This window comes from Urocitellus parryii, unplaced genomic scaffold (genome assembly GCF_045843805.1).
Source record: "Urocitellus parryii isolate mUroPar1 unplaced genomic scaffold, mUroPar1.hap1 Scaffold_105, whole genome shotgun sequence".
Classification (NCBI taxonomy): domain Eukaryota; kingdom Metazoa; phylum Chordata; class Mammalia; order Rodentia; family Sciuridae; genus Urocitellus; species Urocitellus parryii.
Window position 1 is genome coordinate 567810 of NW_027551821.1, and position 13523 is coordinate 581332.

Sequence of the window (13523 nt, forward strand, 5' to 3'; positions counted from 1 at the left end):
TCACAGGCCCTTAGGCCCTCTTCTGAGGGCCCTAGAAAGAGGTGCCCAAGAAGGCAGGGGCTGGCCTGGGATGCCAGGAGGTGCAGATAGGGACCCACCTCCAAGCTTGCCCCAGCGTGTCCAGGCACAATCTTGAGGGGGCCATCCAATTACAAGTATCCAACAGGATCTCAAAGTTTCTCATCTGTTTCTGGGCTGGAAAGGGGACTGATGTGATTTTTGAGCAGCTCCAGGGGGTACACCAGGTCCCTCTCTGCTGCCTTGATACCTTTTTCCAGATTTTCCTGAAGCCGCTGACACAGCGACCAAACCAGAAGAACCAGTAACACCAGGCACAGAGCCCCCAGGGCAACCACATCAGCCACATCAGCCACAGGTATTCCATGGGGGCCTGAACCTCCAGGATCACTGAGGGGCCCACTATCACAGTCACCAGGTACCCTCAATAGCCAGCCATGTCCCCTGCTCCTCTGAAAAGCAGTGATAGGCCCCAGCATGGTGATATTGGGCAGCCATCACCACCAGGGCCTGGAGACGGGCATCATAGCAGACAGAGCCTGGCTGGTCTGCAGGTAGGTCCTGGCCCTCAAAGATCCAGCGGGCATAGGCCAACTTGGAGGAGAGGCAACAGGGCAGTTCCAAGTCTGTGCCCACTACCATTGTGATGTTTTTCAGCATTTGCCTGACTGTAGCAACAGATAGGGAAGGTAGCAGAGTCAGTGCAAGAGACCAAGGGCCAGGGAGGTGTGATGTAGAAAATCCACCTGAGGATCACAGACCATCTGGAGGGGAGGGGGCCACAAAAAAGCTCACATTTCTTAGTGCCATGAAGGTCACAAATGCCTATGGTGGCTGAGATCCCCATGTTCTGAACAAGCAGAGATCTTGCAGAGGAAAGGAGTATCAGAAGCTTGGCTCCAACCACTGTATCCACCCACCTTCCTGGTCCCAGCCCTTGCAGAACCCAGCTCACCCAGAGTGGCTGGCCACAGACAAACAGTGACTAGTGTTGATGCTCCAGGCACAGTAGGAGTCCTGCGCAAGGACATAGTCTGCACAGATGTGGTACTTCATAGAGTCTGCCAGGGGCAGCTGGACCAGCTGAGAGCAGGAGCCAGCAAAGAGCAGCATCTGTGGGAGAAGAGGAGTGAAAGGGTTGGTGGGGCCACATGCATCCCAGGGCTACTCAGACTCCAAGGAGCACAAGCAGGAGAGGTGCCCACATGAGGAAGAGGCAAAGGAAGCTGCAAGGTCTCAAGAAAACAAAGGTCTCAAAAAAGCAAATTGAGAGCACACTTACAGCATCTTCAGTAAGTCTGAAGTTTGTGTGCATCTGTTGGGCTGCAGTGATGAGATGAATCCTCTTTGTTAATACATGACTTGTAACTTGAAGCCTCCCCAGTCTCTGGATTATAAAGCAGGTTGCTCTGTGGGCAGCCTTTCAGCCAGAGAACATGTGGAACAGAGCAAGGGCTAATCCTGGGAATGCAAAGAGCACACTGGAATTTTTTTTTCCTTTCCCTTTTACTTTAGGGAATGGCTGTGTCAAAACCTGATTGATTCCATAAAGCCTTGCAAGTAAGGGCTGCTAGAAATGAGAGCACACTGAAGTATGTCAGCAGAAGAGGAACAAGGAGCTGCTCTTGTAACACGCACTTTAGTACCTTGACCCCTCTCCTAAAAAAATATAGTTTCCAGTCAGGCGTGGTTGTGCACACCTGTAATTCTAGTGGCTCTAAAGGCTGAGGCAGGAGGATTGCAAGTTCAAAGCCAGCCTCAGCAAAAGCAAGGTCCTAAGCAACTCAGTGAGACCCTGTTTCTAAATAAAATATGAAAAAGGTCTGGGGATGAGGGTCAGTGCTTAAGTGTCCCTGGGTTCAATTCCCTGTAAAGGGGAGATTTTTTATGTATGCTAATTATACAGAATAGTGGGTTTTGTTGTGGTATATTTGAAAGTGCATATATGATAACTGCAGCATAGACAAAGGGGTCAGAGGAAGAGATGAAAGGATGCAACGGGAGGGTACCCTGAATGAAACTTATCAATCAGATTATCATGAATCCTATAAAGAAAGAAACTTTCAAGCCTGCCACAGAACTAAGACTCCGTCTACCACCAACAGATGGAGCTAGGGGCGGGGCTTATGTCATGTCCTTTTGGCTTGGAAACAAATATTTCATAACACCTTTTCAGAACCTAACACATAAATTGAGACTGAAATAGAAGACAGGAACTTATTATACTTGATCATGACCTGTTGGCATATTACTTAAGATCTATTGATTCCCTTCTTCTATAATTCCACAGTCATAAAGAAAATTAGAATCATTTTGTTAAAAGCTTGAATGCTAGGTAGTGCTTGCCCTGGAGAAAATGTACCAGTAGTCTGTGCCTCAGAGGAGTGGAGTGGAGTTACAGCTACAAACCTGTTTTCTCTAATATCCATTTCTAGTAAATTGTTTTCACACTATCTGAGCATCTCTTAATTAATTGGTAAAATGAATTTCTGAGCATAATTGTACTGTGGTTTGATAAGCCAGAAAAATCCCCTCCTATTCACCCCTCACAAATACTCTGGTTAGCATTTTTACAAGGATTCTCCCCTCTCTAAAGTTGAAGAATGATTGTTGTTTTTTATTTTATCAATCCACATACTTTAAACAAGTTTTTTTCTGTTTTGTTTTTTTTACCTGAAATTGAACCCAATTGCATTTAACCACTGAGCTATATCCCCAGCCCTTTTTCTATTTTATTTAGAGACAGGGTCTCACTAAGTTGCGGAGGCTGGCTTTGAACTTACAATCAACTTACCTCAGCCTTCAGAGCTGCTGGGATTACAGGTGTGCACCACTGCACCCAGCTAAACATAACTTTTAATTCCACTTCTACACATGAGTGTATAAAGTCAATGTGACGTCAACTGACGTAACCTGCAGATTAGCCACAGAATGGTAAAAACAAAGAGTGGTGTCTATCTAAGCAAATGGTTAGACAGGTCATCACTTTTCACAGTTTGTCCTTGATTAGCATATACAGTTTCAGCAAGAATTTTCAGTTTCTGATGTAAGTTCTTGCCATGAATTTTTATTGGGGGGGGGACAGGGATAGGAGCTGGGATTTTCACACTAAAGCCTGCTGTCTATTTTGTAGATAATCCCCAGTTTTTTTCTTTTGCATTTGACTGTGCAGATGACAAAAACATTTTGTGAATTGGAAAGTATGATCACATTCCCCCTCAGGTTACATTGAGGCACAGATTCCTAGTGAATCTAGTTTATGCCTGCACTTTTTGGGGGAGGTGAGGTATTTTTTCTCTGAAGAATGCTGCAGCCACTTTTCAAGTGGGAAAAAAAGTCATCTCTAATACATGTGAAATTTTTCACTACCTAAGAGGAAGGGGGTTGGAAAACAGCCTTTCTTTCTTTCTTCCTTCCTTCCTTCCTTTCTTCCTTCCTTCCTTCCTTCCTTCCTTCCTTCCTTCCTTCCTTCCTTCCTTCCTTCCTTCCTTTCTCTCTCTCTCTCTCTCTCTCTCTCTCTCTCTCTCTCTCTCTCTCTCTCTCTTTCTTTCTTTGTACCTGGGATTGAACTCAGTGGCACTCAACTACTGAGCCACATCCCAGCCCCGTCTCTTTTGTATTTTATTTAGAGAAAGGTTTTCCCTGACTTTCTTAGGGCCTTGCTAAGTTGTTGAGGCTGGCTTTGAACTTGCTGACTTCCTGCCTCAGGTTCCTGAGCTGCTGGGATTACAGGCATGCCCAGCTAGGGAGCAGTTTTAAGTTACAGAGGCATTTGATCCACTTATTTGTGTGACTTAGGTTCTTACTAGAGACATTTGTAAAAATATTTTTTAAGTTGTAGATGAACTCAATATCATTATCTGGTTTATGTATTTTTATGTGGTGCTGAGGATTGAACCCCAGGGCCTCACTTGTGCTAGGCTATCACTCTACCACTGAGCCACAACTCCAGCCCACAAATTAATTTATTAAAGCTCAGCTTTTCCTCCTGTCAAGTGGAATATTACCAACATACTTCACAGGGTTGCAAAGAGGAGTTAGAAAAAGTGCTTAGAAGAATAGATTCTCTATAATCCTTAGACGTTGTGATAATGTATCATGCACAATTTCAAGTAGCTTACATCAGAAGACACAGCTAAAAAGGGTGAAATGAATATCCCCCAGTGGGAGAAAGTGGTAGTAAAAGCACTTTGACACATTCTGGAGTCCTGATACATTCTTACTCAGTTGAATATCGTGAATGGGGTTCTGTGTGCCCCTCCTAGGGTCCATGATGGTTTTGCTAGGTTTGTATCTAGTAGGAACACAGGTAGAGCAGCAGATGACACAGCCCCAGGGCCAGGCTGTATTTATCCACATTATCTGGGCAGAGACCTGAGGTTCCTGGGAGAGGAAACAAACACTAGCTGATAAAGTTTTGTGGTACTAAGCATGATTCCAGAGAAAGCAATGCTCCCCAGCTAGCTGGTGACAGATTCCTGCTTGTTCTTCCTTTAAGCTAAGAGATGAGCAGAGGTTGATGGGCAGGGAGTGGGGTGAGTTTGATTCTTCCTCATGGCTTTATCTTTGTAAAATAGGTTAGGGAGATTATTATTTGGACCTTCATGATATTTCTGTACCCCATAACGAGCGAGTCTGTGCTAGATAGATTGATGGCACTCCATAAATAGAGATGGCCCCCACCTTATGATGGGTTGACTTAAAATATTTCAACTTTACAGTGATGTGAGAGCAGATATTGGCAACCACTCTGTTTTTTTCACTTTGAGTTCAATATTCAGTGAATTCCATGAGCTTCATCACACTGTATTATAAATTGAGCTCTGTGCTGGGCACAGGGGCGCAGGCCTGCACCTGTAATCCCAGCATCTTGGGATGCTGAAGCAGGAAGATCACAAGTTCGAGTCCAGTTTTACCAACTTGGTGAGGCCCTAAGGAACTCAACACAACCCTGTCTCTAAATAAAATACAAAATAGGGATGGGATGTGGCTCAGTGGTTGAGCGCCCCTGAGTTCAATCCCCAGTACCCCCTCATGACAAAAAGAGGCATGGTGTCAGTGATTTTGCTCTGCAGTAGACTCACACCACTGGAGTTTGTTTAAGGCAAGCTTGGCTGAGATTTGATATTTGGTGGGTTAAGTGCATTGAATGCATTTTCAATACAATGTATTTAACTTCCTGTGGGCATCCCTTTATTGTAGGTTGAAGAGCACGAGTATTGGTTGGTGGGTTGAGGATTGGGGGACAACCTCTAAATGTTTATGTCACCTATAGAAAAGCAAAGAATTGAAATAAACCAGTCTGTGCTTTAGTTACATATTAAAAATTCTTGATGTGCCATATGCTGGTAAACGTATAACAAACTATTACTGTAATGACTGATAACACTCAGTTTGGACATGGGGAGACATGTTAGCATATGACTCTTAGGAGCCAGTATAAACTTATAAACTCACACAACTAATTAATACCACTTGTGTGCTGGGTACTGTGCTAAGTGGTTTAGGTATATTTGTTCATTTAAACATCACTGAAACTTTTTTTTGGTACCAGGGATTGAACCCTGGGGAACTTAACCACAGAGCCACATCCCCAGCTCTTTTTTCTTATAACCACAGAGCCACATCCCCTGCTCTTTTTTTTTATAACCACAGAGCCACATCCCTAGCTCCTTTTTTATATTTTATTTAAAGACAGGGCCTTGATCAGTAAGCAGCTTAAGGCCTCACTAAGTTGCTGAGCTGGCTTTGAACTTGCAATCTTCCTTCCTCAGCCTCCAGAGCTGCTAAGATTACTGGTGTGTGCCACCATGCCTGGCATAGAACCTCTTTTGAAAGGAGAAAACTGAAGTTCATAGAGTTCAAGAAGCTAGCCCAAGGTTATATGAGTTGTAAGTGACAGAATTTCCATAGGGACCCACACAGCCTGGCTTCAGGGTTCATGCTGTGGACTCAACACTATACTGTCACCTCTCAGCAAAATTTCAACATTGCTAATTTGAAGTTTCCTTAAGTTAGAAAAAGTCACACAAGAGCACAGTCTAAATCAGAGCTAACCTTGACTAAATCCTATTGCTCTGTCCCATTTGCAAGCAGGTGCAGCTGTAGGTGGTGGAAATAGGTTCCTTCCTCCCTTTGAGAGTCCAGAATTACCCCTTAAAAGCCATACACTCCTCCTGGCTGTGTCTTCTCTCCCACAGGCATCCCTCATTCCCCAGACTGTGCCAAATATTTAAACTTTGCATAATGGTTAAAATTGTTGGATAATTCAAAGACATATTTTTCCAACTTTTATCATGTAAATGTTAAAATGTACAGAGAAGCTGAGGGAATTGTATAGTGAACAACTATAGAACTACTAAAAATGTGGATTGGGTTGCCATGCTGCTGCTTGCAGGCCCAGCCAGCGTGGAAATGAAGCCTCTGTTTGGAAATGAACTTCTTCTGGAACAAGCCCTGCCCCTTATTTCATGTATTTTTTCTGCCTGCTGTCTTACCACTCAATCAGGGCTGAGTAGTTTCTACAGAGAAGTTTAGGCTCTGCTCCTCCACACAGTAGCAATGTGTGGTTGGTTCAGAAGCACAGAGAGCCCACATTTGGATCCCTAGTTTTAGCAGGTGTTGACATTTAAGTGTCTTAAGTGCACATTTATGTCTCCTTCCCAATCTTACCCTGTCACATCCTACTCCCAGTCTTCTGCTTATTTTATGGTTTTCTCCTTTCATTCACCTTTTGGTTTATTCTGTTCCAACTTCTTTCCTAAATTTATTAGAATTTTTGGTATTTTTTTGTCTTTGTGTGTGTATGTGGGAGTGTATTATGGGTTTTTGTTTTATTTATTTGTTTTATTTTGGTGGCAATAAAAAGATATCCAGAAACAATCACAATAATAGTAAAACAGGAATACTTATGAGTACCAGATGCAAGGCATAGTGAACTATGCCTTACATCAGAGTGAATCTGTCACCCCCTATTTTTTTGTTTATACACTTCAGTGAAGGAAATAGAGATATGTTTGATGTCTTCGATTACATTTTTACCTTCCAGAAAGTAAGATCATTATGGTATTAAAAGAATTTCTTATAAAATCCAGGACATAGAAATGCAAGATTTCTCCTATTCATATTTAAAGCTTGAAAAACATTAAGTGTGCTGTATAACAGAAAGGAAGTTTCAACAGGGTGTTTTTAACCATTTAATTTTTTTTCTTTCTATAATGTATATTGTGGGAAGGGACACTTCAATAATTGCTTTCTAGTCACACATAAAACAATTCTAGCTGTCTTCTATGAGGGAAAATATGTTATATCAAAGGATTTCTTGCCACATTTATAAGGACTTTTCTTGCCCTAAGAATTCCTGCCAAGTATTTCTTGTGGAACAATAAAAACTGTTATCACCTGTTAGGTTTATTTGTTAAGAAGCTAATTATGATGAAATGTTGAAGATAGTTGTGTCTTAAGTGTAGTTTTAAGTTAATTTTTTTTGTAACAGGCATTGAACCCAGGGGCACTTAGGCACTGAACCACATCACATATTCAGCCCATTTTCTACTTTTTATTTGGAGACACGGTCTTGCTAAGTTGCTCAGAGCCTCAATAAGATGCTGAACATGGCTTTGAACTTGCAATAGTCCTGCCTCACCCCAGAATTATTGCAATTTCAGACATGAACCATTGTGCCTGACTGAAATTAATTTTGATGAATCCTTAGGTCTTTTGGAGATCAGAAAGCTAATATATCTTGTCTAGTAAGTCTCTCAATGATCCCTGAGAAAACAATACTCTTTGTTTTAAGATAGCTTTAGAAAATGGAACAGCAATGTTTATTCTTAAATTGCAGTTTTCACAAATGTACCGGGTGAAACAACACAAGTAAAATATCTAGTAATTTTCATAAAGATCCTGAGTTATATTAAAATGCTATATCCACTTTCTCAATAATTAGGAAAAAATTGAGTAAGATGGAATATATTGGTTTTGTATTTTTTTTAGAGAGAGGGTCTCACTGAGTTTCTTAGCGCCTCACTTTTGCTGAGTCTGGCTTTGAACTTTCGATCCTCCTGTCTCAGCCTCTGAAGCTGCTGGGATTACAGGCATGCACCACCATGCTGAGACAGAATATACTGTTTTAAATGAGTTTTAGAACTTCATTTTTTTTTCTTATTAGTGTAAGCATGTGAATCAAAGAGAACACTAGCAACATGGGAATAACAAGTCTGTAGCTGCATTAAACAAATTTTACATTTTAGCAAATTTTTCACTGTAGGCAAATTTCTTTAAATATTCCAAAAATGTTAGACTACAATAGTTTTTGCTGATAGGTGATGAGCCAAGTTTCAGGGTCTTGGTAATATTATGAGTATTTGTCTCCAATTCCTTTCTGGAAAACATCTGATAAGAATCTAACTATTAACCAAATATAGGTATCTATACACATGGCTCATTTGTTTTTCTTGGTCTTATCAAAAATTTTTCTTGAAGATTTTTAAAATTTTGAATATAAATGTTTATTTTGAATATTTTAATTAATGTTCTAACATTTGATATGTTTTTCTCCTCACTTTTCTAATTTATCAGAAATTGTTTCATACTGCTTATGGATATTTTCCCCAGCTTGATAAAATTTTATATATTTGTGGAGCATATTCACCACAATGTAGTAAATTGAATAACTTGATATTTTTATTTCTTTCAAGAATGTATTCTCACCAAACCCTAGAATATTCAGTGGAGCATGGAATAAATTATTTATCACTACCCAATAAAGAGGGAAGGTATAAAAACTATGAGAATGAAAACTTACTTTTTAAGAAGGAATGGAAATTTTTTGGAGAGAGAAAAGGTAAAAAATTTGTCTTAATGAACATAACAAATGAATGATTATTATTTAAAATAAAATCAGGTTATGTTTTTGAATAGTATCTCAGAAGACTCCTCAACTTATGCCATTCCCATTTTGGGGGGTAATACTTTTAATTATATAATTACAATTTTACTATTCAGCATTTTGTATTAAACCAGTAATAATATACCATATTTTCAAATCAAGAATATGTATCAACCTACATATATATGCAAAGTTTACAGGCCATTGTAAAGCTATCTTCAAAATACTTTCAAGAAAATCAACATTCAATCAGTTCTGTCAGCTTTAAAAGTATGATAAACATTTAAACAACAGCAACAAAAAATCAAAACAAGGATCAAAGACTGATTAACCATTTATTTTTTAAAATTAATAATCTCTACATGAATGCAGATTAGATAAAAGTCTGCAAATTATTAATATAATACTGCATTACTCTTCTCTGACAGTTCTTCCATGTGATAAGGAGGTAATTTCCTTCAGAGTATGGGCAAATTGTCCCATGTTTTCAACACACCCCACAGTAATTACACATAGAGACATTGTTCATTCAAATTAAGAAGAAATGGAAGAGCGGCAGTGAGCTTCACTAGAACATTTAAGTTGACAAGAACTATTCATTAATTTTTTTTTGGTGGAAGTTTAGGAATCATTGCTTTTTAAATGCTATAAAAATAAGAAAAAGAAAAGTAGCAACTAGTTCCTTCTAGAAAGCACCAATTAAGCGCACTGCTCGTCTGTCATGGATGGCAATTCAATAAAAGCCAAGACTCAAGGTACTCTTGGCACAAGGTTTCCAGAAAATGTATAGTCTGTGTTTCCTGCATGTCTGCATCAAGCCCCCAAAGCAGACAATAGGACTTCATGGGAACACTGGGAATGTTTCTGAGACTAGTCTGCACAAAAGCTAAGTGGAAAACAACCCTTAGTAAGCAGTAGCAAGGTGAGTTTGGGGCAAATGGGGGAGTTGAAAGGCTCAAGCTTATAACTGGAAAATTCTACAGAAAATTAAAGCCACCACACAGCACAGGCAAGGGTGCCTATGAATGAAGTATGGCTTATCATCAACCTTCTCTAATGTTGATAACAGTGTTCTAGTCTGTCTTTTATACACCATGAGTTTCTCTATGCAAGAGGAGCATAATTTTTAGACATTCAGCTCTGGGACTCTTTCTGATGGTTGTTGATTTGAGTGAAAGGCACCTATGAATATTCATTTCTAATTTTAATTCTAGTGGAAGTGGTTTTGGTGTATATTTTAAGGTATTTCAGGCCCATAAGTTAACAGAATCATTCTACCAGAAATGTACTCCTTCATTTTCTATTGAAGGAAGGTCTTCAACTGGACTCCAAGTTAGAATCCTTGAAGATTTGTGTATTTTGTGGTTTCCTGTTGAATGGAGTTTTCTCTTGTTTGTTGCAGAAGGACCTTTCCATGTATCAGACCCAGAAACTTTCTGGTTCACACACATGTCCCCAGTAAGCTTAATCTTGTTGCTATACAATTCTTTTGATGTAATAGCACTAGTCCCCTGGGCATCTGAAGGAATGTGCCTTCAAAAAATCCAAAGTGTCCTCTGACTAATTTAGTGAACTAGTTACATACAGGGGTTTTTAGCAAGAGCCACAGTGACGGTGATTTTAGCTGGAAAATTTAGAAGCCAACCCTAAAAAGCAACTTAGAGAAAAGCATTGTGGTGACCAAAAGTTTTGACCAAGTCCCTAGATGGCTGTGCACTACGAGGGGCCAGAATGTGGCATGAGCCAAGGTGTAAAGAACATCTACTCATTCTGATGCAGGACATAACCATCTGCTGCAGATGGGCATGTGGATTGGCATCCACTGAGATTAGTTATGGAGGTCTTGGCCTTTACAAGTTTCACCCTGAGTCACAGCAGTTAAATCCTGGGCACAGCTCAAGTGTTTAGCATTTTCTCAGCATGAAACAGCACATGGAATGGTCCTCCTTCCACCCAGCTCTTAGCCTTTTTTGCCCCAGAGACAAGAATCCACTGCTTTCCTGTGATCTAGTCTCCAGGTTTAAGAAACTGGCAAGATCCTGCCCCCTCAGAGTCTACTGCAGAAAGAATTGCACATAAAGATATGGGCATCTGACTTCTGCCTTAGTTCCCATTAATGTCATGTTTCAATCCAAGGACAATTTATCCTGTCTTGCTCCAACTTTGAAAAAAAGGCAACTCTGTGCATTCAGTCTTCCTCACACATTCAGGTTGTCTTTGAAGAAAAGCATTGCCTGGTGTTGCCTTCCAAAAGGACCTCTGTCCAGGATTCAGACTAGGAGGGGACAGCATGGTTACGATGGACGGATGGTGTTCACTTCTTAGGGAAGTAACCAATGTGGTTGCAAAATATTCTTTAATTACAGAAACCAGGTTTTTTTTAGCAGCATATGAACTCTTTCTGTGATCATTGTGCATCACACACCTGGCTGTGCTCCAGGAAGGTTAAAGGAGAAGGCACCCAACAATTAAGTGTTGTCACTGCCAACAACTGTAGCTCAAAAGTAACGATTATCACTGGAATGTCCTCAGTGTGATTACACAGAAATAATAATCCAAATTGGTACAGGAAGACCCTGAAAACTATTGATATTGTAAAGCCACCATAATGTGGGATTGCTCTTTGCAGGGGCAAAGCCCAACAGTGAGTGTGTATGTGTGTGTGTGTGTGTGTGTGTGTGTGTGTGTGTTTTCATACATGGAAGAAAACAAAATTTTACTGACTGGGATACCCAGTAATGCATAGCCTTCTGACACTTTGTTCCCTAAGTAATATCAAAAAGGAAGTTCCTTGGCACAAGCTTCCAGAAAATTTATAGTCTGTATGGCCTGCATGTCTGCATCAGGCCCCCAAAGCAGACAATAGGGCTTCATGGGAACACTGGCAATGCTTCTGAGACTAGTCTGCACAAAAACTAAGTGGAAAACAACCCTGAGTAAGAAGTAGCAATCGTCTTCCAACTTAGAAACCAGTTCTGCCTCCTAAGTTTTCTAAAGTATTCATAAAAGTTCCCTGGCAAGTTTATAGTGCCCAATGTACTACTTGGTGTTACAATATGAAACAGTGTTTAAATGTCATTTTCAAAAGTTCTCTCTTGTAAAGCAGACTTTTGTGGAAGGCAATCAGTTGAGTACTTCACATAGTGAAATTCACAACAATATTTCAAAGAGAAAAGGCAGAATGGTTGAATGGAATAGTATCTCATTTGTAAAGATCCATGGCAGGAGCATCTGCTGAGGTCACAGTGTAAATAAAAAACAAGCACATCAAAATCCCTCATTAGTTACACTTCTGAGGGCCAGCAGTGAATATGATTATCAGCAGAAGGACAAAATGCACCACACAGACTGGCCAACACTCTGGATGGTGAGATGTGTGCAACTTTCACCTGAAAGTAAGTTGATAACAGTGTTTTTGTGGTTTAACTCAGACAAAAGCGAGTCAGGCCCTTCATGTCACTGCTCAAACCTCAGACTCTGGGTTACTGAAACTCTAGTGGATCTTTTCTTGTTCAGATAAATTTCTAAGGGGGAAAGCATCTAAAGCATCTGAAATTTTGTTTTGTTCTGAAAGAAATTTTTATATATCTCGTCAGAGTTTTCTATTCCCAGATTCTTTCTTCATTTCTGATCACAACTTTTTATTTAATGCAACAATATTTGTCCTTGTTATAGAGGGACTCTTAAAACTGCTTTTCCTCAAAGCAGATTATTTGGTTGTTTAAGTTACATTCAGATGTTTTAAAACTGTGAAGTGTGTGATAAAGGATTACTATGGGTGATATAATGTTAGATTTTTACCATATTCAGCTTTTCAAGGCCCCAATTCTATCACCTTGTGGCACTCGATTTATTATGTCCCCATCACTACCTTGTTCAGGTTTCTGATTGTCTTGATTTTTCACACTGCTTATTGAAATCCCACCTAGAGAAGTCTGGTGAAGATTGATGCTGCTTGTTGTGCTCCATTCTTCTGCCTCCTTAACTTTTGCTGAATATGGTCCCTGTCCAGCCAGACACTGGTTTGTTTCATGATCAAAACCTTCTGATGAGGCCTGATCTCTGAGCTGGGTCTACAGATTTGGACCCAGGAAGTAGTCTCAGCTGCTCTCCTCCCATAATGCTTTATGATGTGGTCTCTTTGAGTGGACATTAGATCAGGGCAGACTTTACAGTGCATGGAAATGGCACCTTTCACATTTTCATACATACCCAGAAATTATTTTACAATGCCATCCATTGGGGTTCTATCATTCACAAGGAAAAAACCATGGTGATCAAAGAGTTTAGCCACATATATCCTTTTATTCAGAAAAATACCTATAGTAACATTTTGAGTCTTACTATCAGGAGAATGTTGTGTATCTTGCATAAATTCTGCAGAAGTTGGTCTGATATTTTCCAGTTTAAATCTCCATTTTTTGCTATTTCATAGTGTTTGTATTAATCAATGTCAAATGTGTTGAAATTTAAGAAGCCATAATGTGCTGCCTTCTTCATTATATGAGAACAGTCAAGAAAGTAATATAAAAGTTGAAACTTCCATAGTGATATAAAAGTTGAAAGGATTAGAGGATGTATTTCCGTAGATTAATATTCTATGTGCATTTTCTGG

At 40.0% G+C, this 13523-nt stretch overlaps 1 pseudogene; it reads right to left on the reverse strand.

Annotated features, from left to right (window-relative positions):
• LOC144251544 (semaphorin-4C-like) overlaps positions 1-13523 on the reverse strand; it is a 36383-nt pseudogene continuing 22860 nt past the window's right edge.